Source organism: Mytilus trossulus, chromosome 11 (assembly GCF_036588685.1).
Source record: "Mytilus trossulus isolate FHL-02 chromosome 11, PNRI_Mtr1.1.1.hap1, whole genome shotgun sequence".
Lineage (NCBI taxonomy): Eukaryota > Metazoa > Mollusca > Bivalvia > Mytilida > Mytilidae > Mytilus > Mytilus trossulus.
Window position 1 is genome coordinate 1,861,485 of NC_086383.1, and position 6,504 is coordinate 1,867,988.

The following is a 6,504-nucleotide window of genomic DNA, read 5'->3' on the forward strand; positions in this document are numbered from 1 at the left end:
TAAGACAAAATGCGTAAAAAAAATAATAAAAAAACTGTAAAACAATTTATGTAGAATGTGTCAGCACAAGTCAGGATAAAAATAGTTGCCACTTTATTTAAACTTAAGACAGAAAAGATATAAAAGCATAAAAGAGCATTATATAAAATTGAAAGCAGCTGCATTAGCTTATGCATTCAAGAAAACACATTTGAAGCTTGTGCGTATGTTGAGTTTCAGGAAAATTCATTCTTTCTTTATTTGCCAAGGAAATACCAATAACATGAAAGACTTAAGTTTTCAAGTAAGCTATACATGTGTCCAATAGCTTTACCTTTTGCTATTCAAATATAAAAGCTGTAGTATAGGTGACGAACTATTTGCTGCAAGACTTAATACAAAACATTCACATGAATCCGCTATATTTGATACATTTGTACAAATCAAAAGTTGCAGTCCTGTCAGATTTCTATGATAATATATTGCCTTCAGCCATCTGTGCACACGAAAAATTGAGTGATGCTCGAAACAAAAAAGAGATGTGAGGTACTAGTAATCGTTAATGAGACAGTAAACCAAAACAGAAATTACTGAAAGGCACCTAGAGGTAGACGTGTAATCTTCAACGGTTTTTGGTCCTCTATGCTCTTCAACTTCGTACTTTATTTGGCCTTTTTTAACTTTTTTGGATTCAAGCGTCCCTGATGAGTCTTTTGTAGACGAAATGCGCGTCTGGCGTATATACTAAATGATAAATAGAATTGAGTTATGTCCTGTGACTGTAGAGTCGCGTGTTTGACGTCACACAGGAATAAATATAAAATAACTGTGTCGTTCAAAGTATATTCAAAATTATAATTTCACATGGGGAATGGTGGTATACAGGGTTGAAAAATCAAAAGTTTTGTTAGAACTAAATTTTAGGAAAAACGATATTTAAAATTATCAAGAAGATCTAAGAATCCACAAATGGTAAATACCACTTTGAGAGTAAAATATATTTGTCGTTCCAAATATTTCAAAATTATAATAGAACAATATAACATAATGTCATTATAATAGAACAATAACATTATGACATTATGATAGAACATTAACATAATGAAAGGATCTTTTAAAGTTCAGAGCAACGTCATAAGCCGATATGGGCTATGACGATATGACATAAAACCATTATCGACAACAAACATCGCTGACGAAGGACACATAGACACGTGTAAGAGAATGAAATGAAACGGGGTTAGACTGAAGCTTATTTTTAAATCCCAGCCACACCCTTATATCTTACAACATTACAAAGGGAGAAAGGGAAAACGTCGTTACATCTAAGATGTATTCCCGTCGACTCATTCGACGAACGCGTTTCAATCAGTGCTGACGAGGTTGAAGTTCCATGGCAAATATAATAAGACTTATTTTACTGCGGTTAGTTAAAATCATGCACTGCAACCTTTTATGTTAAAAAGTATCCATGAAAAAGGCATGATAATACGGCTTACTTCAAAGTTTTGTTTAATAGGAAGAAATCGAGATAAACACTTCAATTTTACATTCGAATCGCTGCTTAGATTTATTTGGTTCTATTTAATGCCAATCTGTGCAGATAACAACTTTAAAAAATTACAGAAATGCCAAAGTCTTTTCCAACGTATAACAAAAGACGTATATAGACGATTCCAATATTTGCCAATACCTTCTCTGAGGAAACTTTGCTGATTGTGTACTATATAAGGATTTCAAAACCAATACAACATATGCTAACCTTTGGAAGATATAGCTTATGTTGTTTAGTATAATGTAAGAATAACATTATTTTCGGTGTTCTTTTAATATGCTTGACTTTTTGCGTTTTTTTGGTGTGTTCTCCCCCCCCCCCCCCCCCAAGCTAGCAGTGTAAAGGGACCATTGAGTGTGAAGTAGAACGATACTCAGAAGGGGTTCATATGTCAATGGAACAGAATGACGATTACAGAAATAATTGATCGTTTTCGATGTTAATGTAGATGGTTGTGCCATTATCTGATTCTGATATTTCGAATGAGTTTGTATTTGAATGGCAGTTGATACATGCATAGTAGGTGGTGCCTAACCAGTCAATGCACCGGGTGTCTCGTTTTGTGAGACTCCAAAATTAAATCAGTGATAATTAAAGAAGGCGAGACATTTTAGCGTGTATAATCTACTCGGTAGCTAAAACTATGGAACTGACATCAAAATACAGATATTGTGTTATCAACAAAACATTTGAAATTATATCTCTCTCATACAAAAATCTGATTTCTTGCCAGCATTTTGGATATTCGGTTTGCCAGTTTTGCGTTATGAGCTATAAATCCTTTATTTAACGGTTAACATATTTTGGTCTCAAGTATTACTGACAAGACATTTTTTGTCGAAATGCGCCCAGTGTTAGATGTATTTGTACCGCTAAATTTATTCCATCGAATATTAAGGTAGATCACAAGTATATATTTTTTGAGACAGATTTTTTTTATAATTCGGTAAAATGAAGATTTTACTATGCTCTTTTCAAAAATTTAATAAAAAGTATGGGTCACCGTGCTATTTTTCAAACTATGAGGCGTTGAAAATTGCAAACATTTGGTTGGTTTGTTCATTAAAAAACACTTCAGTGTGCATAAAAAAAATTCTAAGAGATAGAATTTTGAAATAAATTGTGAGAAGAAAGGTTTCATACTATGTTTTAAGAAAATAAAAAGAAAACATGGTGTCACCGAACTTGTTTTCTTGCTACAAGTAAAAATAAAAAATATCCCTATTAGACCAGTATAAATTTTGTACTAAAAGAGTTATTTCTCCTTAAATGGCTAATTTGAAAAAAATATATTTTAAAACCAAAACAAAATATATTTGTTAAAATATTTTCAATAATACGATCAATTAACAAGTTTTCTTTAAATAGAAAACAGTATAACCATTGAATAGCAAATATATCTCCTAATTTGCAGATTTAGGCAAATAACTAGACCGATTTTGTACCGTGATTGTACAATCCAAGATGGCCGTATACCATCAATCTACCTTAAAACATAGATAAGTCTGCTTTGTCAATACTTTTCCAGTGTTTGATATACTGTCGTGCAAAACACACAGATATGCTTTAATATTTTATTCATGGCTACATGAATTACCAAGAAAGGATCAAAGAGGAACGATCATAACTTAATTGACATACATAATCACAAAAGTAAGGCTGGATGAAAACAACACTGCGAACGAACACATTTTTATTAACATTTATATTATCATATTTTCTCCAAAAGCATTGCATTGATAGTATGATTTTTTAGATGTCGTATATTTCGTTGCGTATGAAAATACCAGTAGTTTACTAACATTTTCTATGATACAAAAAAGGCACATAAAATCAAGTACATAAAATTGGAAGAGAAAACAGACTTAACTAAAATGAAATAAAACTAGGCGTGTGGGCTGCTTGCATTTATATATACAATTTAGATAAAGCATGGACACCCATCTATGTAGAGAGCATGAATTTGTAATTATTAAACATTTTGGTAGATTCCATCTATGTAGATCTGATGCAAATACATATCTTAGGTTTAGGGAAAAACAACTAGATACTTTTTAAACTTAAAAGGGATGGCAAAAGCTTATTTTCAAGAAAATTTAAAAAAAACTATTGTCTTCATATGGAACATGTTGAATTCGGGTCGTTCAAACATTCATTTTCACATGTTGTAAAATACAAAAAAAAAAAAGAATAACTATAAAATGTTGCAAGGTGAACATCAATATGTCTATAATAACTACAGTGGTATTATAGCATAATTTGAAGAAAAAAAAGCCATCACATCACTATTAATTAAAACCAATTACATAAAATCATCAAAAAGTTCACGCGGTATCACTTCGAATTCTGTACAACTCTATTAACTGATTCAAAACATTCTTGGAACTGTAGTGCTGCGTTTCAACTTTCCAAATCGTTTTTGATATACTTTATTGGACTGTAATAAAATTAGATAAGATTCATAAAGTGAATGAAAATTGTGTTTTCTTATGTCTGTTTCTTTTCACTTGGAAAACAGTAAAAAACTGTTTCATTAACTCTTTTGTTTCTATCATAACACTCTTCAAGTATTCATTCAGTGTATGTTCTCAAATAGTTTATTTTTAAATTCAGATACAAACGCCTCAGTTGCATACGAAAAAGTAAAAATCATCTTATTTCCTTCGATATCGCTGCCCCTTGACCATATGTTCCCAAAGGAATAGACAGCTAAGTAGTCAGTGCTTTGATATTGACATCATTTATACAATACATTTCATAAACTTTCTATAAACAAATACAACAAAATAGAGGGAAAATGTATCGGAGAAACATTAAATTTCATAAGTCGAACATAAACTGACAACACCCTGGCTTAGAAAGAAAAGACCAAGATACAAACAATAGTTTACACACACAACATCGATAACTAAAGACTTATATACGAACACCATCAAAATCTGATATCAGGTGCTACATTTTTATCACGAAACCAAGGTTTCAACTTTCTCAGGCCTCGTTATGTCAACATAAACTGAAGTCGGTGACATTTAGATTTGCATTCTACTTTCACAGTTGTATCCCACTTATTAATTTAAAAGAAACTAAAATATGTGTACACATGTCCTTGTGGTTTCTCATAATATGTATGTTTCGCCTATGATTGTAAAATATTTAGAGAAATGTGTCCGAGCAACATTACATAAGACGATACACCACTTAATACATTGCACTAACTTATTGAAAACTCTTAAGTCATTACGCACACCTTGTAAGTTGACTGTTTTCTACTTGTTTTATTCAAATAATACATATCGAATTGATATCCATTTTCGGATAACATAACTATCATACAGAACAAGAAATACATTACTTTGATAGTGAATGAAGGAAAGAACATTTTCCATTGTTGTTGACTACTACGTCCCTTGCGAAAAGATGTATGCCAAACTTTAGATATCTATATCTAAAAACAGCATAGTTTATTTGATTTGTTTTTGAATCAGTAGATTTAAGACGAAGTGATGAGTTCATTAATGTCACAACTGGAAATCAAATAGTAAATGATGTACAATTTCAAAAGATTACCCATGCCCATAGGAAGCAATGAACGACCCCTACATGCTAACTATTAATTTATTAAAGGAAACATCAATGAATAGCCTGATGGTTTAAACAATTATTAACAAAAACAAAATATGACATGCATACAACAAACGACGATCACATTATTCCTTGTTACTGTTAATTTATACTTGTCAAATTCTACACCCAAAATGAAATATTTAAACAATTCTGTTATTTGTTTGGCGTATTCTGTATGAAAAATGTATACTGATGTATTAATTACTTACGTCCATTGCCCGAAATACGGTGGCTTACCGGAGCAAGCACAGAAACTAGAATGAAAAGAAAATAATATACTAGTGTAAAGTTTCATTCTAAATTCTGAGCTATATGTATGATATATCAGGTAAACTATTCTTTTTATGTGTTGTAACAATGTGTGTTATCGATTGTACAGACAACAGTATTATGTAAAAACAAAAAATTAGGAGAAATAAATATATGATAATAGCTAACACTAAATTATTAGACATGAATGAATATCTAAAATGCCGATACTAGTCTAAATTAAATCAGAAACCTGCTTCTTTTTGAGGTTCATTAGACACGTTTACCGTTACCCTCTTTAAAAATGATTAAGTGATCCCGCTAACATGTTTAACCCCGCCATGTTATTTATGTATTTGCCTGTCCTAAGTCAGGAGCCTGTAATTCAGTGGTTGTCGTTTGTTTATGTGTTACATATTTGTTTTTCGTTCATCACACATACCACATCTTCTTTTTTATAAATATTAAGGTTCTTCAGTTAATGGTTTGAAATCCAGCTGGCGCTATATACATACGCTTTTAACGATTGATTCACACAGAGTAAAAAATAACCTTTTCAGGGTATTAATACTGCAGATGAAGTGCATGCTATACATGATTGTGGTATTTGAAAAATTCAAATTAAAACAAAAGTAAAGCATGTATACATAGGAAAATGTGTATTTTGTTGAGGACTTGTTATTTTAAAATAACTTATATATACTTATCTGTATCAACAAGTTCACTATTACACTTGGCACTTACGGACTAAAAAAAATAATAAGGTTACATAGAGTACCAGGGCAGATGATTTAAGTAATTTTACACACAAATTTCACCTTTATTCATACTAAAGATAAGAACTGTTACGTGTACGGTAACAATTTATTATTTTCACCATTTGACTTCCTTATGAGTTACAGAAGCTTGATCATGTGTGAAATGTTCACCTTTGTACTAAAATTTACAATTTAAAGATAGTACAATTTGTATGTCATGTGTAACTATAAGCTTTCACTTCAGTATATTCATATATTTTCATTTAAATCATTACTGGTGGGAAGTTGACTACTGTACAAAAAAATATCAAGTGTAGGCATGACTACATGAAATCAGAT